We start from the raw sequence: 23236 nt of genomic DNA, 5'->3' as shown, positions 1-23236 counted from the left end.
TATAAGCAACAAAGATACATAGAAGAAAACAAAAGTAAAAGCAAAGCCAAAAAAAAAAAAGGGAGTCAAAGAAGGAGGAGTTGTTCTACAACCAGAGTCCGCCACGGCCACCGCTATTGTCATACTGAATTTCTTTAGCAGAAAAGCACAGTGAAGTTTCCTTGTTAACTTTTCTTTTTGGTAATTACCATCATTTAATTGAAATTTTCTTGTTTGTGAGTTTAGTTGAAGTTAATAATGGTAGAATATTTGTTGCTTTCTCCTTAATTTCTCCGTTGATGAAAACATTAGTTGGCAATTTGGGTAGGATAGAAACAAATTTGAAAGAAATAAGTTCCATATTTGCATAATGCCCAAAACCTATTTGTAAAAATGGCAAAGGAAAATCTTGAGCTAAATGTTTGTATTTGTAATATTGTCAGACCACCATTCGTTTAGTACTCAAACAATAAAATTTTACTAAGGCTAGGAATAACAAGTGGGCCAAAGAGATGTTACATCTTGTATGAATCGAACCAATTCAATTGATGAAAATGATAGCTAAAGGGTACATGCAAGCCATCAAAACTTTTATAAGTTGTTCAACTTTCCTATTACGTGACCCTGGGTAATAGTTGAAAGTTCCATTTATTTGCTGTAAGTGGCAATTGATAATTATGATATCTTAGGTGTGGTATGCTTCATCCACTCCTTTAATCAATTATATGATAGCTTTTTATAATGATGAACAGGTTCATTTAATTTGAAGTGGGAAGATCTATCTTCAGGAAGAAACAACCAGGAAAGATGTTTAATTTCTTTGAGATACAGTAGGCTTGTACAAGCTGTGGTAGTCCCATTAGCACCATCTCTTCTTGCTCTTGCCCTTGCCAAGGGAAAAATGGAAGAGCTATAACTTTTCATCAATTGAACTTTGGTATAAGCCAACTGGTTGAATGTAAAGTTCTTGCTTTGCATTTATTGTTATAGCTAATTAATAGGTTCTGATAGCTTACATGTTCCATTTAGCTATCGTTTTGAACAATTTAATTGGTTTAGCTGATACAAAATGTGATTTCTGTTTGGTCCACTCGTAAAACTAAGTTCAACACTTGAGTTATCTATCATTTTTTTGTTTCCAATTTTCCTTAAAACTACTTAACTTTTAAATTTTATGGAGAGAAAATAATTAATTTTTCAAATATTTTTTCTTTTGTTTGTAATAATTTTTCTGAGCATTCTTTTTTTTCAGGTTTCAAGCTGGCGAATAATGCAGTAAGATACTTCAGAGTGTATATAAAAAATTGTATCAATATGGCTACCACTCTATTTCAAGTAATATTAGTCAAAAGTGCTAGAGAGAAAAATCATATTATTTCAACAAAAGATCAGTCAAAAGTCTTTCTTGCAGAAATAGCTTTAATTGAGGTTGCATGAAGAATTGCTTAAATGTTAAAGATGAATGAAGAGGTGGATTGTCTTTAAATGTTGACTTAAATAAATTACTTTTTTTGGTTGTTCATTTCAAACTATTTTGTTTTACAGAAATAATATAGGGTCACATATTTCCCCACCCAAAAGCCCTTTATTTAATCAACCGATGGCCCTCAATATCATGATGATGGGACTTCACTTACTCTGCTGCTACTCTCAGCACCTGCAGCCTGTCTCGGCTTGGTTCTTGGGGCTTCGTAAAGTTAGGGTTTTGGAGTTTCGATTTTTGTCCTCCTCGACGCCTAGATTGAAGTTACCGATTGTGAAAGCCAAGTGGAGAGAAGCTGAGGACGGAGCTTTGGATGATGGATGAGTAGGAGATAATGGAAGTGTTGTTTTGGCTGCTAGGGAAAAAATTGGTGGTAGTAGTAGAGGAGGAGTCGAGGGGAGGATTGTAGTTTTGGAGCTTCATAAAGAAGCTACTGAAGCTTATATGGCTTATACCATGTTTGTGCTGCTCGGCCGCGCCTTGCCTAATGTTCGAGATTGGTTGAAACCGGTCCACTGCAGGATTTTTTGAGTTAATTATACGATTATTTATGTCTTCTTTTGGTTTAGAAAATTATTATGCATTTTTTTGGGATTAGCAGTTGGTAAAGTTGTACATTATGCTGTATGAGTTTGTATATTGTACTAGTTTGTAGGAAATTATTCAAGTACTTTTGAAGCTAATAAGTTTCGGAATACCTGAACATAATAAATTAGGGAATTCATTGAAATTTCAAGTTGCTGGGTGTTGCACTTCATACTTTGTACAATCAACAGAGTCTTTAGAAGAAAATCATCCCAACTTTGGTGAATGTTAATCTAAGAGCAGTTATATTACTGTTAAAGTTAGATATTAATCAAGCGCTGGTGCAATGATTTGATTAACTTAAGATAGATGAGTGGGTTAAGTTAGTTAAGTAATGCAGTTGAATACTCTGGCACAATTTGCAGGAGGGTAAAGGTTTAGGGGCATAAAGTCAAACTAACTCTACTTTTAATTCTTTGTCATAGTCTTCCTCTTATTAATTACACTTTGCTGTGTTTGATCCTATTCTTAGGTAGTGCATTAAATGGATATTGTGTGGACCATTTGGTTTCTTTTTACTGATTGGAAATGTTGTCATTGGTTTAGGGGCTTTTAATTAACATGAAAATTGTCCCAAGTAAGGTAATAAAATTTGGTAAGAGCTGATATGAGCTTCCTAAGGAAGATGGAGGAAATTTGATTGGTCATGGAGTCAGAGTGCTTGCCTGGTGCAGAGTTAAATAGCTATCTATACTTTTACCTATTGTTGGTTGGGAAAAATTGAGAACAGTAACTGACAACTGCAAACTGCATATACATAATTAGCTGAAAATGTCACTGTTAATAGTTACATGAAGGATCTATGTTTTTTTTTTAATTTCAGATCTATGGGTTATTATCCACGTTCTCTTGAATTTGTCATGAGGAATATAGGAGATATGGGTGCCTTAAATTTTAAGTGGTTTCAACCAGTACATGCAAACTTAATTGTTGCTTGTTACCAATTCTTGAGGAAATGCACGACAACATTCTTATGGAGTGAATGATTTACAAAGATTTTATTGCATATATGCAGTCAATGGTATGTGATAACATGTATTTTGGGAGAAAAACATCTAGCCATCGTATTATGAGTGACCAACTAGTATTTATAGTAATACAAACCTAACAAACTATTTACAAGAATAACCTTACTAATTTATTATCTACAAGAGTACTTATATTTTCTTAACAATCCCCCTCAAGTTAGAGCATATATATCATAAGCGTCCAACTTGTTACAAATGTATTTCACCCTAGAGCCCTCTAAACTCTTAGTAAACAAATCAGCCAATTGATCTGCTGACGGTATGTGAGATGTCTTAATAACTCCATCAAGCAATTTCTCTCGAATGAAATGACAATCAACTTCAATATGTTTTATGAAACACTGGATTAGATGTAATATGAACAGCCGCTTGATTATCACACACTAAATTCATGGGCTGTTTATGTTCAAATCTAATTTCAAGTAACATGCTCTTCAACCAAATAAACTCACACACAGTGTGAGCTATAGCGCAGTGTTCAGATTCTGCACTTGATCTGGAGACAAGTGTTTGCTTTTTACTCTTTCACGACACTAAATTATTATCAACAAACACACAATATCTTGTGGTCGATTTTCGATCTGAGGCAAAACCATCCCAATCTACATAATTGTATCTTTCAATATCAGTATGTCCATGATTTTGATATAGCAACCCTTTTCCAGGAGCACTCTTAAGATACTTGAAAATTCGTATAACAGCATCCCAATGACTGGTACGAGGGGTCTCAAGAAATTGACTCACGACACTTACTGCAAACGAAATGTCAAACCTTGTTATAGTGAGATAATTTAATTTACCCTAAAGTCTTCGATTTTGCCCAAGATCATCTAGGAATACGTCTTGATCTCCTACTAATTTCACATTAGGATCCACAAGAGCATCCACAGGCCAGCAACCTAACATTCCAACTTTACTCAGCATATCAAGTACATATTTTCTTTGACATAAATAAATCCCATATTTAGATCAAGCTACCTCAATACCCAGAAAATATTGCAAATGATCTAAATCCTTTATCTGAAAGTTTGCCTGCAGATTGGACTTAACCTTCTGGATCTTCACAATATCATCACCTGTAATCACAATATCATTCACATAAACAACTAATAAAATTTTACCATCGTTGGAATGTCAATAAAACACATAGTGATCTATTTCACATCTTGTTAGACCGAATTTCATGACAACACTACTAAATCGGCCAAACCAAACCCTAAGAGACAGTTTCAATCCATATAAGGATTTTTCAGATGACAAATCAACCGCGAATTCTCCCCCTGAACAACAAATCCAGGAGATTGTTCCATATATACCTCTTCTTCCAAATCTCCATGTAGAAACTCATTTTTCACATCTAACTAATACAATGACCAATTATAAGTTGCTGCCAAAGATATAAGAAGACGAACAGAGGTAATCTTTGCAACAAGAGAAAATGTCTCTAAGTAGTCTATTACATACATCTGAGTAAATCTTTTAACTACCAAACGAGTTTTCAATCTATCAATAGAACTATTAGGCTGCACTTTTATAGTGTACACCCATTTATAACCAACAACAGGCTTACCGGAAGGAAGAGAAACAAGATCCCAAGTACCATTTTGTTCCAAAGCAAACATCTCTTCTTGCATAGCTAATCTCCAACCAGGATGATTGAGAGCATAGGTAATAGATTTAGGAATGAATACAAAATCAAGTGAAGCAATAAAAGAAGAATATGATGGAGAGATACGAGAATAAGAAACAAAATTAGAAATAGGATGAGAAGTACAGTGTCTCTTACCTTTGCGTAAAGCAATAGGAAGATCTAACTCACAGAAGGGCGTCATACTTGGATTTGAAGATTAAGAGTTAATTGGTGAAGTGCGTGACGTATCAGGAGCTTTCTCAACTACGAAATGGTGAGAATAAACTTGAAAATTAGGACGAGATAACTTAGTTATGGAATCTGGTCAACTATATAACTTAGATAATAAAGATGAAGGGACTGGTAAAACAGGATAAGATAAAGAGGAACACCGTTCTAATTCACTAGGCATACCTTGTTTCATAAAATAAGGAGTGGACTCAAAGAAAATAACATCAATATAAGTAAAAAATCGATTTAAAACTTAACTGTAACATCTATATCCTTTTTGCACTTGTGCGTATCTTAAGAAAATACACTTAATAGCATGAGAACTTTATCCACCCTGGGGGCAAGTTGATGAACAAAACACACGCATCCAAAAATATAAGGAGGTAATTTAAACACAGATTCACGAGAAAAAAGAATGGAGTGAGGTAATTGGTGTCCAAGAATATTAGATGGCATGCGATTAATTAAATAACATGCAGTTAAAACTGCATCACTCCAAAAGTGTTTAGGCACATTCATGTGCAACAAAAGTGTTCTAACAACTTCGACTAAATGTCCAATTTTTCTTTTAGCAACTCCATTCTGTTGTGGAGTGTGGGGACAAGAAAAATAATGAATAATACTAGACTTAGTCATAAAAGTATCAAAAGGAGTGGAAAAACATTCTTTCGCATTATCACTGCGAAGTATACGTATAGGTACACAAAATTGATTCTTTATTTCTGTAACAAATGAACAAAAAATGGAATATAACTCTGAACGATCTTTCATTAAATAAATCCATGTAACTCTGGAAAAGTTATCAATAAAAATTACAAAACATTTAAAATCTAACTTTGAAGTGACGCGACTAGGACTCCAAACATTAGAATGAACTAACAAAAGGGTTTAGAAACCCATTTATTGACTCTAGGGGCAAAAGAAACATGATGATACTTTTCTAACTGACAAGACTCATATTCTAATGAAGACAACTGATTCAAAGTAGGAACTAATTTCTTCAAATTTTGTAGAAACGGATGACCCAAATGATAGTGAATTTCAAAAGGAGAAACAATAGTAGGACATGCAATCGGACCATTGGAATTAAGAAAATAAAAACCATAATGCTCATGCCCTCCACTAATCATCCATTTTGTCTTCAAATCCTAAACAACAACAAAATCAGGAGAAAAAGTAATTGAACATTGTAGAAATTTAGTAAGTTTACTAACAGATATTAGATTAAAAGGCAAATTGGATACGTAAAGAATAAAATACAGTAGAAGAGATGGATTAATTTCTACAGTGCCTAATCCTTTAACTTTAGTTGTAGATCTATCAACTAAAGTAACATGAGGAAAGGAAGTAGATTCTTGAATATTAGAAAAATTTCTAGAGGTACTTGACATATGATCAGTAGTCTCGGAGTCAATAACCTATGCATCAAAATTAAAGGATGTGGAGAGACAAGACATAATATTACCTTTTTGTGCTAAAGAGACAGAGGGAAGAGATGCGTGATTTGCAGTTTGGTACTGAAGGAATTTAACATAATCTTCCTGGGATATGGTAAAAGTCTTCTGGGACCCTTGCGCTGAAGAACCTGATTCAGTTTGGTCTTTGATAACCACATTAGCAAATTGAGGAGGTTTTCCAACTAAATCCCAACAGGTATCACGAGTGTGATTTTTCAAATCACAATAAGTGCACTCACGGGTGCCTCGACCTCCACGACCCCAACGATGTGACAGCCCCACCTTCCCCAAAGGCGAACCAAAGGGGTTAGCGAACTGCCTACCCAACTCTCGCCAGGACTAATGGTGCAGTTTCGAGCGATCTATTGCGTTCCGGAACTTACAAACGCACGTAACCAAGTCAAAATGGCAAAATAACCCAGAATAAAAAAATGAAATTCGAAGTCGGCCATGAATAGTAACCGACCCGTCAGAATCCAACCAAACATTAAAAACACATATACACTTGACATTTTGCAATTACAAGCCACAATGGCATACAAAAGTAATCCAAAAGTTACTACATGTTTGGTTTGCCAAATTAAAGTGAAAACGGCCCTAAAGACACATTTAGGGTCCCACTTCATATACAATACAAAAGAGATATTCATCTAGTTCATTCAGCAACCATCTATCAAGATTCATTCCAAAAAGAGTCATATTCCTGTAAGGAAAACAAAAGGAATGGTGTGAGCTAATTGCCCAGTGAGATACTATCACTTAAGCAACCAAGTTCATGTAAACATAAAGCTTTTCATTTCAATTCACCAAAAGTAAACAAAGGCACACATTAATGGTGGTGATAAAAGGATACGGATGGCTCTCAAGAGCCCTTTTCCCTCGTTTGCATTTCTTGATCGGACGTCATTGACTCTCCGTCAATGTTCAAAAATAACCAACCGTAGATTCCACTTTACTTCCATTCCTTCCACCTACCATTCCCCTACCGGGCCCGAAATCCAAACACTTGCATTGTGGTATTACTCGAGTAAACCGGAATCGAGAGTCTCTCATACTACAAGATTCCATATAACATTTCCCCAAGGCACATTAATTGACACGACCAAGCGCTCGCCGGCTCGATTCAATCAAGGACCCATGGGGTTGAGCTCAAGGATAACAATTGTAGTCGTTGGATGCTCGTCCAAACGACACCAGGCCATGTACTTTCATTTCATGTAGCATTTCATATAACATTCCAATAACATGATAAACAATAAGTGAGAGTGATAAAGTACACTTTCACTTCAAGCAATTAACATTCAAAGCACCAAGTTCAAGTATCAAAACTATGTATTAACACACAAGTGAGTAGTACACTCACCAAACTTGCAAATGCGGTTTCATGCACTTCCGTCACAAGAATGTCGTGAACCACCGTCACGTCCTAAAACATGCAAACAAGTACAATGAGACTCGATAACGAGTCATAATCCAATGCCAAATATGACCCCAATAGGGTTCCATAAGCATACACACACATTAGAGGAAACCAGAAAATTCGAAAATGCAATTAGCTTTGACCCTGAAAAAAAATAGTTTTTGACCTCTTTTTGTGGTAATGGCACCAAAGGCACCACGATTACCGGATGAAGGTGTACGATACACCGTTTCAAAGCTAAAATACAGGGTTACAACATTACAGAAGGTCACTCAACCCTGTTTTGAGTGCAACCAGGTCAAAAATGCAAGATACTACATCAAAACCGTAAAAACAGATTCACAAAACGCATTCTGGTGTAAACATCATAACTCAGCCTACACAAGTCCAAATCCAAAAATTCCAAAGCCACTCGAAAGCTTAGAAATAGGGATACATTTCATCAGAAGACCTCAACAACCAATTCCAAAGCAATTCGATCCAAAACAACCAATTACAGGCGCAATTCTTACATTCGGATAAAACCAGGACAGCAAGGGTAATTTCGACTTTTTTCATTTTACACTACTCCGATTGACCTGAAATTTTGCAGGCACCTCTAAAATATCATTACCTACAACTTTCATGTTTTAAGCTAAGGCCAATTCGGCCTCTAACTAGGAGCTACAAAACCGGGTAGAATGTTCTTCACAAAAACCGTAACTTGTCAACTTTTCTTCCAAACAGAAATTGGTTGCAAGTAATCACTTTTCCACCTCCTAGAGTCATTACATACCATTTTCAATCATCATAGATAGCCACACAATCATGTTCATATTAAAACAGAAAAATCACCAATAAATAGAAAACTTCACTAATTCAACCACAAATCAAGATGTAATCCATAATATTGCACCTTATGCTACCACTAATCACAAATTAAGCATCATTAGAGGAAGGAAAGTGGTTCTTCATAACTCACCTTAGAAACAAGAGAGAGGGAGCAATAGGTCCTCTTAACTTTCCAAATAACCCCACAAATCAACTCATTAACACTAATTGAAGAGGTTTTATGGAGAAATTTCAAGTTTCAATGGTTGGTTGGATGGATTTGAGCTAAATGGAAGCAAAACTTGAAGAGTTTCTTTCTTTCTTTTTGAGAGAGAAAGCCGGCCACAAGAGAAGAGAAAATGGAGAAATTTTGGTTTTTTTTTTTTTTTTTTGTCAATTGGTAAGACCATGAATAGTGGTCTTAAGGTAAACCCACTCAAATGGTGACACTTGTCACCTTTTATTAAATGCTTACCTAACTTGTCTCTCTTATACCAATCCACTTAGCATCCTCTAATTATCTCTTCACACCCGGTAAATTACTTTCAGTATCCAAAACTTAACCTAGTTGGCCGAATTTTTCCGAACTTTTCGCACTAGTGGGTCCCACGTCCGGTATACGCTCTTAATTTCTCAAAACCTATTCGATACTAGAAAAATCATCTAAAAATTATATCTGCTCCTTAAAATTATCTAGAAATTTTTCCTAAGCACGAAAATGCAGAAAACAAGTTATGAAAAATAATAAAACCTAGAAAATGCAAAATACGGGTTCTCACAAACGACCTCCCCTACTTCTTCTTCCATGAGAGTTACGTCCAAAACTAAGTTGCTCTATCTGATTGTTGTTAGCAACTAAAGTAGACTTATTATTAATTAGAGCACCATCACCCTGTATATTATCCTTAGATGCAGAATGTAAGACACGCGCATACGTCTCTACAAAGGATAGTAATTGTTTACTTGTTAAAATTTGAGATTTGATTGGTTCAAATTCTGGCTCAAGCCCAGCCAAGAATTTGAGCACAAGTATTTGTTCTCTTTGCCTCTGCATAACTGTAATATCACTTGTGATAGGCATTACAACATTTAATTCTTCTGAAATTTGCTTAAGATCAGCAAAATATTCAGTTACTGTCTTGTTATCTTGTTGCAACGAAAAATACTCCAAAGAAATATCATACATCCGTGAAAGATTACTGTAGTATAATAACGGGACATAATCCCAAACTTCTTTTGTTGTCTTACAATGAGTGACAATTTTCTAGATCAAAGACTGAATGCTGCCTTTTGTGCATCTTTTCCATTAAATAGAAACTTTGTACATTCTATTCTAGGTAAGAATATATCTACCTATCTAATATATTAATTACAAATATGCTAATATACAACTAATATACATGGTAGAGCAGATCTCATAATTTCAGCCATAATCTTTGCAATTATGATTAAACAGATCCCATAATCAGCTGCCCTTGATTATTGCAATTAGTAGACCATAACCTCTGCCCTTGATATCCCTCCTCAAATTGATGCTGGTCGATCAAAAAATATTAATTTGTCAACCAGAAAATTGTGTCTATGCCGAGAGAGAGCTTTAGTAAGTATATCAGTAGTTTGAAGATCAATGGTGATATGAGGAAGAGAGATGACATGATCATCATATGTTTCGCGGATAGAATGACAATTAACTTCAATATGTTTGGTACGCTCATGAAATACAGGATTAACAGCAATGTGAATAGCACTAGTATTTTCGGCATGAAAAGGAATAGGCGCAAGTTCGGGGAAACCCAATCTCACCTAAGAGGCCTCGAATCCAAATGATCTCAGAACATGTAGAGGATGTAGCACGATACTCTGACTCAGTAGAGGATTTAGACACCCTATCTTGCTTTTTGCTTTTCCAAGAAATAAGAGAATTTCCACATGCACCAACCAGTAACTAAACGTCTAGTATCCGAACAACCTGCCCAGTCAGCATCGCTATAGGCTACCAAATGAATAGGAGAATTTCTGGAGAAGAAAAGACCACGAGAGGAAGTGCCATGTAAATAACGAATAATGTGACGAACAGTAGCTAGATGGAGGTGCCTAGGCGCCTGTATAAATTGACTAACTTGTTGAACAACAAATGAAATATCAAGTCGAGTAATAGTTAAATAGTTGAGACTTCCCACCAATTGCCGACAGGGAGAGGGATATGAGAGAAAATCACCCTCATCACGGTGATATTTAACATTTACTTCCAAGGGGGTATCAACAGACCGACCATCTTGGAGACCTGTCAAAGCAATTAATTCCTGGATGTATTTATGCTGATGTAAAAAAATACCAGCTGAGGTAGGTTGCACTTCTAGACCCAAAAAATACTGTAGAGGACCTAAGTCCTTCATATGAAAGGAACGTTGAAGATGCTCCTGAAGTTGAGATATTAATTCAAAGTCATTCCCTATGATAACAATATCATCAACATATACCAAAAGTAAAACAAGTCCCTTATCAGTCTGGCGAAGAAACAAAGAGGAGTCATACTGACTTTGAACAAATGAGAAGCTAATAAGCATAGAACGGAACATATCAAACCAAGCATGTGGAGCTTGTTTTAAACCATAGAGTGAACGTTTTAGCTTACAAACATCAGAAGAAGATGTAGAAAATAACCCTAATGGTGGAGTCATATAAATCTCTTCTTGAAGATCGTCATGTAAAAAGACATTCTTAACATCCATCTATCGCAATGACCAGCCCTTAGAAGCAGCAATAGTTAGAACAAGTCAAACTGTTGTCATCTTTGCCACAGGAGCAAAGGTCTTCTCATAATCTACTTCATACTCTTGCCGATTACCAAGAGCTACTAATCATGCTTTATATCTTTCAAGTGAGCCATCGGATCTCAATTTAAGAGAAAATACCCATTTACAACCAATGGACTTAACACCATCGAGACAAGGAACAATATCCCAAGCATGATTCTTCTAAAGAGTTTGAAGTTCCTCGTTCATAGCTTGCACCCAACATGCTTGTTTAGTTGCTTGTGAATAGGATGTAGGAAATATAGTGTCAGTTATAGTGGCAATGAAACCATACCGATCAGGCGGACGACTAAGATGTAGAGACCTTCTAAGAGTGGTTGGAGCAAGGACTGGACTAGAGTCGAGAAGAGGTTGTGATAAAGAAGCCTGTCATCTCTGATAAACAATCCCAGGTTTTAATCGTTCAATTGGCGTAGCAATATCATCAAAGTTAGGAAGAACAACACCTTCAAACGAGGAAACATGGTATGGAAAGTAGTACTCATGTTAAAAAAAATCACATTTCTAGAAATGTGTAGACGATTAGCAATAGCATCATAACACAAAAATCCTTTATGAGTTGTACTATAACCCATAAAAGCACATTTTACAGATTGAGCTGTAAGTTTGTGACGCTTATGAGGAGGTAAGTGAACAAAGCAAATACATTCGAATGTGTGTAGGTTGCCATAATCAGGATGTACACCAAAAAGACGATAATAAGGAGAATCAAGATCTAATTGTTGAGAAAGTAGATGATTAATTAAATAAACTGTAGTGGACAAAGCTTCTACCCAAAATTTAGATGGAATCGAAGATTGCAAGAATAAGGTTCGTACCATATCCAACAAATGATGATGTTTACGTTCAGCCACCCTATTCTGTTGAGGGGTATAAGGATATGATCGTTGAGATAGAATACCTCTCTGTTGTAAAAATGCTTGAAAGGCATGCGACATATATTCCCCGCCATTGTCAGAGCGTAAAACCTTAATGCAAGTAGAAAATTGTGTCTCTGTATAAGCCACAAATTTTTAAAAAACAGCAAATACCTCAGCTTTAGTGCGCAAAAAATATATCCATGTGAAACGACTATAGTCATCAATGAATGTCACAAAATATTTATATCGCCCATGTGAAACAACAGGAGTAATACCCCAAATATCACTATAAATGATCTCAAAACTTGTATTAGCATGACCACCCTGACTAGGAAAAGGTAATATTTTACTTTTCCCTAGTCTACAACTAGAACAATCAAAAGACAATTTATGATTAGAACACTGATATTTGCTCCCAAGAAAATCACATTTCATTAAATGAGATAAAATGACATTATTTGGATGACCCAATCGTTGATGCCATACTTCAACTTTATTGTCAACAACCATAAAAGCCAAAGACAAAGTACTCGGAACTGAAAATTGCAAAGGAAATAATCGGCCCACTTTAGGCCCCTTCGAGATCACCTTCCCCGATACCTGATCCTGCACAAGACAACTATCACGAGAGAAACATACATCACATTTATTATCCACCATCTGACCAATATAAATCAAACTAGTAGACAACCACGGAGAGACAAATACATGATGAAAAGAAGGTCCAATATCACTAATGGCTGTAATTGGAAGATTACTGCCATTAGCAATCAGAATATTTTGTGTAGCAGTATACTGTCGTAGATTATGTAATGATACAGGTGAACCAGTCATATGATTTGATGCTCCAGAATCAACTAACCAAGGAGCAGAAACAATTTTGCATTGACCTTGAAGTCCAAGAGCAGAAAATGCTGAAAAAATCATTTGTTGAACCATTTCTGGAGTAAGTGTTGTGGCTGTAGACATAGAACTAATAGTGTTAGAGTCTTGGACAGTAGCTTGAAAGGCTTGGGCTCTCCGATTCTCAGGACGTCTAAAACAGTCCTTGATGATGTGTCCATTTTGCTTACAATAATTGCAAAATTTCTTTCCACAATTACGTGCAATATATCCAAGTTCCTTGCAACTATAGCACTGTACTTGTCCCTTTTCGCGATTCCTCCCTTGAGCAGCATAGGCAATATTGACAACTTCAGATATCTCCTTCGATGCACCTATGACAGTTTGTGTTGCCATTCTCTGTTCTTCTGACAACAAGTCACCGAGACATATATCTAAAGAAGGAATTGGATTTCTATTTAACAATCAGGTCTGACCGCTTCAAATTCAGGCCTCAGTTTCATTAGAAACTGGTCACATTTACTATCTTCATGAACCGCTTGAATACCGGCTAAGGCTTCACTTGGTACCTTAGAATAGATTATACCAGAGTATTCGCTCCATAAATTAAGAAATCCAGAATAATACTGCTCAATAGAGAGGTTACCTTGGCCGTAGTTACTAATTTCCAATTCAAGCTGAAATTTTCTTGCTATATTATCTTGATGATATACACGCTTCAAATAATTCCACATCTCCTTTGTTGTATCAAAGGAACGTAAATTGTTCACTATATGAGCTTCAATAGATGCTAGAATCCAAGAAATAATTCTAGCATCCTTTGCCTCCCATTGACTAAGTTCTTTTTTATCTCTAGGTGCTGTAGAAGACCCATCAATATGACTCCAAAGCTCTTTGCCTTTTAGAAACATCCTATATTGAAATTCCCATGCTGCATAATTTTTTCCAGTCAACTTGATGGCCAAAGATTCCGTATGTGTTTTTCCCAAAGAGTTTTCCATAGATATTCTTTCAAAAAAAATTCAAAAAAAAAACAAAGATCTGAATTACAAGAAAGGCTGCCAACCATAATATGATTGACCCAAAAGGATATCTTGAAACCAAATGATTGATCAAAATAATCAACCCAAGGAGAATAGCAACTCAAAAAATTTTGAAAGGCGGAGAAATTCAAATAACCAGCTCTGATACCGTGACAATTTTCTCGATCAAAGACTGAATGCTGCGTTTTGTGCATCTTTTCCATTAAATAGAAACTCTGTACATTCTATTATAGGTAAGAATATATCTACCTATCTAATATATTAATTACAAATATGCTAATATACAACTAATATACATGGTAGAGCAAATCCCATAATTTTAGCCATAATCTTTGCAATTATGATAGAACAGATCCCATAATCAGCTGCTCTTGATTATTGCAATTAGTAGACCATAACCTCTGCCCTTGATAATGAGAACATATGTAAGCAATTCGTGGCTCCCTAGAATTCCATAGTGCTCCAAGAATTTGGACATCTTCTTGAATCCACATTAGTCCCTTGTTATCCTTCGTAGGAGAATCATTTGTGAGATGTCGTTGCTTTCTTAAACCTATCAGATAAATCTTGACAGCTTTGACCACTATTGATAATTAGTGTCGTTCAACTTCCAATTTGTGATTTGAGACGTCACCATTGTCATAACATTAGTAGATACCATGGCACTTTTTGATAAACTTTCAGTCATAACGAATAGCACTTCAAACCAAAAAAAAAAATCAAAATTTGTAATGAACAATACCCTGGAACAATACGCATGAACAATATGCGTGAATAGTAATGCATGAACAGTATCGCGTGAACATGACTTTTGCTAGATGTTTAACCCTAATCCTAGAACTTTAGCTCTGGTACCATAATAACATGTATTTTGAGAGAAAAACATCTAGCCATTGTATTATGAGTGATCAACTAGTATTTATAGTAGTACGAAACTAACAAACTATTTATAATAATACCTTTACTAATTTATTATCTATAAGAGTACTTATATTCTCTTAACAGTATGATGGTAGATATCCCAAGGGATTGCTGATTATGTATATCTCACAGATTTCGTGATGATGCATGCAACTATTAATCCCTTGAACTGTGATTGGTTTTTCCCGCCGTCAATAACTAAATTTTTTTTTCATTTTTAATCATAACTAGCTGCATGTTATGGCTTCCATGATGTTGCATTTTTCCTGCTATTTTCTTATGTAATTGATTCAAGAAAAATTATTATTTCTGTAGATGCTATACTTGAGAATTTCTTCAATTTCCTGTTGTTGAATGCACAAATTTTGAACCAACAATTTTAAGTTACTGAGATGACTTCTGATTGAGTTTCTTGCTTTGGTATTTGTCTGTAGATTTGCAATGCATGAATTGGGTCTATCATCAAGGAACCTGACAAGAAATGTGCAAGAGCTGTTGGAGAGGTTATCCACTATTTACTTTCTTAAGCTATATGGGAGCATTGAATAGATTATTTCTTTAGACTGAAAGGACAAATGACTCTTTGGTATTGATCATCCTGGGTACAATTACAGGTCCTTGGTAAGTTTCATCCCCATGGAGACACTACTGTGTATGATTCCTTGGTTCGAATGGCATAGGTAATATTGCATTCCAAAATTTATCGCCGCTTCTTCAATGGCTTGGTTATGTTGTCAACTGAGGTGAAAGCCTGCTTCCATTTTATAATATACATTCTTCCACTCGCTAATAGAACTGTTATCTCCATTATTTGTCCACATGGTTTAGCAATCTGCTAAATATGCACATTTGGTTCATTCAAAATTGTGTTCTGCATTTAGATGTGTTTTCTTGCTTGAGCTGTGATAAAGGCATGCAAAAAAACTTTGTTGTAGTCTTTTTGAACATAGATTTGTTTGCATCATTTTTATCATCCTCTTGCTTTTATTATCTTTGCAAGCAAATTATAAGACTTTTAGTCTTGTAGTCGTGTGTTTTCTATCCTGCTTGCATATGTAATGGAAGTCGATGCATCATATTTTCTGAAACTTGGGGTTATGTAACTCTGGGTTGTAGAATGTAGAGGGATTTGCTTTCTATCAATTCTTCTTGTTCTATTTTCTGCATTGGTTTTTGTTGATGTGGCGTGTCCCACATCGGTAAGGGAGTTTTCTCCCTTATCCCACATCGGAAGAAGCCAATGGAAAGCCTTCCCTTTGATAGTTATAAATAAAGGGGGCTTGTGTTGAAGTTAGTCACACCACTCAAGAAAGCATTATATGGGTTATTAGTTTCTTGGATCATCTAACTCATTTGTAGTCAAATATTTTAGACTCTCTTATTTTGAGTTTAGGAATATTTTCTAAATTCTTTTGTAAGTGTCATTTTGGTCTAGGAACCACTTTTCTATGACTTTTGTGTTTTCTTCTTTATAGTAGAAATTTTGCTCCTCTCTCGCCCATGGATGTAGGTCAATTTGACCGAACCACGAAAATTTGGGTGTCTTTTATTTTGCTTTGTTATTTGTCTTTATTGGGTTGCCACAACCCTTTTATATGGTCGGTTTTATCGCCTAAGTATTATATGGTTGGTGTCTACCGCCTAAGCATTATATGGTCGGTTATACCGCCTATTTTGTTTTAATTTTAGTTTATTTATTCTCGGGCCAGTGCTAACAAACTGGTATCAGAGCTGATTGATATATTTTGTAAGACAGGTCCGCTCACTCTATGGGGCCCGCTCATCCCTTGGGACTCGCTCATCCCGTGGGGTCCGCTCACGAGACTTGCATATTTGTTTGACCAATTTTTTGAGACAAGATTCAGGTTACAGATTTTGTGACAACAATGACGATAACAAAGACGGTTGTCGAAAAATTCGACAGAAATGTCAATTTCGGCATGTGGCAGCTCAAGATGGAGGCCATTCTTGTTCAAAACGAAGTTGATTTGGCAATATAAGGAATTGAAAACAAGCCAGAAAATGTAAAGGATGCGGATTTCGCCGATATGGATAAGAAGGCTAGATTCAGCATAATTTTGAATCTCTCCGATAAAGTTTTACGAGAGGTAGCAACGGAGACTTCGGTCAAGGCAATGTGGGATAAATTGAAAGCCTTGTATATGAAGAAGACAGTCGAGAATCGGCTATATCTGAAGCAGTGTTTGTATATGATTCGGATGTCTGAAGGTACATCTATACTCTCTCATCTTGATAAATTTAATTCCATTATTATGAATTTGGAGAATATAGATTCGAAAATTGATGATGAAGATCGGACCCTATTACTTTTGTGTTCCTTTCCCCAGTCCTTTAAACATTTCCGTGATACTATGATTTATGAAAATGAAACAATTTCGTATCGGAAAATTAAATCTACATTAAAATCTAAAGAGCAGATAGATAGGGATGTTACTGGGGAAACTAGTGGGAGTCAAGCCAATGGCTTGTTTGTTAGGGATAGATCTGAAAAGAGAAATACAGAAAGTAGAAGTAGATCCAAATCCAAACATAAAAATGTGGTGTACAACTATTGTAAAAAGAAGGGTCATATTATCTCTGATTGCTTTAAATTGAAAAAGAAAGAAAAGCAAAAGGAGAAAAAGAATTAGACCACCGAGGCTAATATTACAGTTGATGAGAATGATGAAACCATTTTCTGTGCAACGAAAAATAATTTTATTTCTAACAATGAGTGGATTATAGATTCGGGTTGTTCATATCATATGTGTCCCAATAGGGACTGGTTTTTAACATATGAATCAACTGAAGGTGGAGTTGTCTTAATGGGTAACAACGCTGACAGGTGTCGAGCCTATGCAATAATAAATACCTACTCGAGAAAAATACAAATTTCTGTGTATAGTAGTGAGTAGGGTCGAATCCACAGGGATTGAAAAAAATTTGATTCTTTTCAAGTTCGGGACATGGGGGATTTTTTTATCAGAATTAAACTAAAAACAATTAAACAATTTAACCAGAAATAAACGATTAATTAACACGAATGTAAATAGAGATTAAATAAATAATAAATAAATTCTAGCCAAAGATACAACTTCTCAGACACAGTCCATTCATCCGATCATTGATGCAAAGAAGGTTCACTTAATTTTATTAACAGGTTAGTTATAGTCGCGGATAAGTTCTGACGATCAGCTTTTCCTTAATTTATTGATAACCAAGGTACGACAGTTGATTATCCCTAATCAGCAAATACTCCTAAGTACGACCGTAGGAATTAATTTCCTAATTGCTTTAAAAACTAGAAAAGCCTAACCCAAGTTAATAACATGCTACGAGAGTTATTTAAATCAGATTGCACGTTCTCCTAGTATGTGAAAATACTAGTTGTCAGTAATATTAACTAATTAAATAATTACGGATTTAATTGATTAATTTGACAGGAGATTAATAAGTCAAATTGCATATCGGCCCTTGATATCCAATTAACAAAATAATTACATGGAAATTCAAATAGAAAACATGCAAATATTAACAAATTAAGGAACACATGAAAATTAATTCGATCTCACAGATATTTGAAACTGCGTCACCGTGTTGATCCTTGACTAGATGAGAAGATTAGCCACGCCTCATAAGAAATTTTCCACACAATTTAATTGAATTCAAAGGCATCCATTTCTTGACAGTAATCTAGAATAAGAAATTGATTCTCCGTAGTCTAATACAATAAAACTAGTCTCATGGAAGAGACTAGTCTAATGGAAGAGACGGAAGAAACACAAAGCAACCATTGAAGAAAACTTCACATCCCAAAAGAATGAACAACCCCTATTCTAAAACCAACCAACTCCCTATCTTCTACTCTGTTCACTCATATATGAGCCACTAGTCTAATACCTTCCCTTATTTTATTTGAGCACTAGTTTCATAGGAGAAACTAGTCACGTAGGAAGAAAGTGGAAAAGCTACCATCATCAAAACCAACACCTGGTTAATGAATATATCTCCCAAAAGAAGAACCAATTTTCTAAATCAATCCATCAATTTTCTACGTGGTCCCCACTGATCTTATTGCTAGTAGACTTCATAATAAGAAGACAATTCTTCATCAGCACAAAGGAAATGAAATCCGTTGTTTAGCATCATGTAGACCAGGTGTGTGAAGCTTTTGGAAGTCTCACACGTGTGTAGCAATCTTCACAAGAAGGTCTCCATTTTTTGAACGCTTTTTCATTCCACTTCCTATAAATATATCCAAATACCAAATATAAATATATGTTGACAATTAAAGCAATATTTGACAAGGACAAAGAGGAAAATTAACAATAAAATTACTAATAATTAACACCCTATCAATTCCCCCCACACTTAAATCATACTTGTTCTCAAGCATGAGAATACTAAACTCAACAATGGCTAGCTCTCATATCATCTATTGCCAAGCTGTACTTAAACCAAAATCAAGATTTAGTGGCTAAATGTCAAGACATAGTTTTCCCGGTTAGCTCTTGAAATCACAGACTTATCCAATTCATGGCTAACTCATCTAGGAATTCAAAATATTAAACTAGCAACAGTTAGCCATTGGGACATCTGGCAACCAAAATCTCAACATTGAAGAACAAGGATCGGCAGGCCAACATGATCATAAGTTTACATATATATATATATGTGTATTTTATTTTATTTTTTTTCTTTTTATTTTTTTTATAAATACTCAGTCCCAAGCTATTCAAGTCTTTTGACGTGAATTCTGACATTTTTAGATGAAAGAGCCTAGTTACTCAACTTTTCACAACTCCAGGACTACCTACTCATAGATATCATCACTTTTTGATGCGAGAGTCGACATTTGTGGTGAAAACTCCCGGTTACTGGGTGACGACACTAGCGGAGTAGAGTCATTTATTAATCACAATTAAAACATCATAATACCAAACAATTAAAGATCATGGCCCGTGTCATCTCCTAACATGGAGAACTGAGATCAACAATTGCCCAATCCACACAACAATTGCTAGTAAAATATTTATATTGCCTAAACAAGTTAACCGCAATTTGCACCAAGTCATTAAACTTATGATATTCGCCAAGATAACATGCTTTTACTTGCCATCTAAACAAAATTCATCGGATAAATCACAACCAGTAATAGAAGAGTGAGTTGCCACATTTATTCATCAAGACAACAGTATGATAAGCAGCAAATTTAAAGAAACACCAGTCCAATCCAAATCCCCCCCACACTTAAAGCACACATTGCCCTTAATGTGACAATTAAATAGTAAAAGCAAGAATGAGGTTAATGGGATTTTCCTGAAACCACGGGGACCGTGTCGGGGTCATATCGACGGGGGAGGGAAAGTTTCGATCGAAAGAAAAGAAGGAAAATGAGAAAAGGGAAACGGGAGAGAAGAGGAAGAAAAGAGAAAGAAAGAAAGAAAAGAAAGAAAGAAAGAAAAAGAAAAGAGAAAAAGAAAAAAAAAGAAAAAATAGTTTTTGGGTTTTTTTTTTATTGCAAACTCAAATTTCAAAATTCGAATTGTGAGAACCAAAACTGAAGGTGTAAAATGCAAAATGTTTTTATTTTGATTTTTTTTTTTTGGAAATTGAAATTCCAAAATTTGAATTTTTTTTTAAAAAGAAAAACAAAACTGAAGGTTTAAAAAGGAAAATGATTTGTATTTTTTTTCTAATTTATTTATTAAAATTTTTTTTTGGTATTTTCTTTGTTTTTGGATTGTCAAATACAGCGTAGGCACGCCAACATTATAAAACGTCCACTGATCTCAGGAGTCACTAACATGGCGTGGGCACGCCAAGATTGCATTTCCTGCCAATGTCGCGAGATGTTGAGATTTGACCAATATGGTGTGGGCACGCCAAGATTGCACTTCCTGGTCACAGTGAAGGAAAATATTAAGATCGACTACTACTCAACTGAGAAACGACAAAATGAAAGAAATGAACAACAAAAAATAATAAAATCAATATTTGGGTTACCTCTCAAAAGCGTCTTTCTTTAATGTTTTTGGCTAAACATAGCCCAAAATTTGCTTAAATTAAGTAAATCGGATCCTCCAATTGCATCATCTCCATCCGTTCAACTGGAAACCCTTCATAATACGGTTTGAGACGGTGACCATTCACCACAAATTTCTTCTCCGTTTTCAAATTCTGGATCTCCACTGCACCATAATGAAAGACATTAGTCACAACAAGAGAACCAATCCAATGAGAACGTAATTTAACTGGAAATAACTTCAATTTTGAGTGGTACAGTAGAACTTTTTGTCCGCAGACGAATGTCTTCCTAGAGATCTATTGGTCATGAAAGATCCGATTTTTCTCCTTATAGATCACTGCATTCTCATACGCTTTATTTTGGATTTCTTCCAACTCTTGTAATTGCAATTTCTTTTGAATTCCGCCTTCCTCGATATCCATATTGCATTGCTTGACCGTCCAAAATACTCCATGCTCGAACTCGACCGGTAGGTGACATGGCTTCCCAAATACCAACCGGTAAGGGGACATTCCAATGGGTGTCTTGTACGCCATCCTGTAAGCCCATAGTGCATCCTCCAGCCTCATACTCCAAATATTTCCTATCGGGTCGGATCATTTTCTCTAAAATCAACTTGATCTCTCGGTTTAATACTTCTGCCTGACCGTTTGTCTGAGGATGGTAGGATGTGGAGACTTTGTGCAAGACACCGTATCTCCTAAAAGCTACAGCGATCGTCTTATTGCAGAAATGAGTACTCCAATCACTTACAATTGCTCTCGGCATCCCAAAGCGGACAAAAATATTAGACTTAACGAATTCTGCAACCACTTTAGAATCATTAGTACGGGTGCTTTTGCTTCCACCCACTTCAAAACATAATCTATAGCAAACAATATATACAAAAACCAAAGGACGAAGGAAAAGAACCCATAAAGTCAATATCTCAAACGTCAAAAATTTCAACAAAAATCATTGGGGTCTAAGTCATTTGATCTCTACGAGATAGATTACCTACTCGTTGACACTTATCATAGGACTTATAAAATGAGTAGGCGTTTTTGAATAGGGTCGGCCAATAGAATCCATTCTCTAGCACCTTACGAGTCGTCCTCTTGGGTCCAAAGTGACAATAGGTTAGAATGGATTGGAATTCAATCTCACTTACACATCTTCGGATGATTTGGTCGGCACTCCGCTTCCAGAGGTAAGGATCATCCCAAATATAGAATTTTGCATCGCTCCTCAACTTGTCTCTTTTCGCCTTAGGCCATCCTGTAGGTAACTTGCCAATGACTAGAAAGTTAACCATATCCGCATACCAAAGCAAAGATGAGTTAATAGAAAATAAATGCTCATCGGGGAATGCTTCTCTCAGTGGGAGGTTATTTTTGACGACTTGTACTCGACTCAAGTGATCTGCTACCAGATTCTCTACCCCTTTCTTATCTCGAATCTCTAGGTTGAACTCTTGTAGTAATAATACACACCGTATCAATCGTGATTTGCCTCTTTCTTGGTCAACAGATACCACAAAGCTACATGATCAGAAAAAATAATAACTTTAGCACCAAGTAAATAAGTTCAAAATTTTTCTAAGGCAAAAACAACCGCCAAGAGCTCCTTTTCGGTGGTTAAATAGTTCAATTGAGCTCCGTTCAAGGTTCGAGATGCGTAATAGATAGCATGGGCTGCCTTTCCCACTCCTTGACCCAGTATCGCACCCACTGCATAGTCACTGGCATCACACATGATCTCGAATGGGAGGCTCCAGTCAGGGAGTTGGATAATAGGTGAGGAGGTCAATAGCTCCTTTAACTTATCAAATGCCCCCTTACATGTTTCATCGAACTCGAAGAATACATCTTTTTGCAAAAGTTGGAACAAGGGTACTCCAATTTTTGAGAAATCTTTGATGAACCTTCTATAGAAACCTGCGTGACCCAAAAAGGAACGAACTTCCCGCACACTCGCGGGGTAAGATAAAGTAGATTTAACATCAATTTTTGCCTTATCAACCTCGATACCTGTAGATGTTACTACATGACCCAAAACTATTCCGTGTTTGACCATAAAGTGGCATTTTTCCCAATTAAGCACGAGATTAGTTTCTATACATC

General features: G+C 35.8%; 1 pseudogene; it reads left to right on the top strand.

Moving 5' to 3' along the window:
• The first annotated feature begins 1579 nt into the window (after positions 1-1579).
• The window catches only part of LOC113711285 (DNA gyrase subunit A, chloroplastic/mitochondrial-like), a 77426-nt pseudogene continuing 55769 nt past the window's right edge, over positions 1580-23236 (top strand).

Source organism: Coffea arabica, chromosome 10e (genome assembly GCF_036785885.1).
Source record: "Coffea arabica cultivar ET-39 chromosome 10e, Coffea Arabica ET-39 HiFi, whole genome shotgun sequence".
Lineage (NCBI taxonomy): Eukaryota > Viridiplantae > Streptophyta > Magnoliopsida > Gentianales > Rubiaceae > Coffea > Coffea arabica.
The sequence above is the reverse complement of the archived record's forward strand: the minus strand, read 5'-3'. Positions and strand labels throughout refer to the sequence as shown.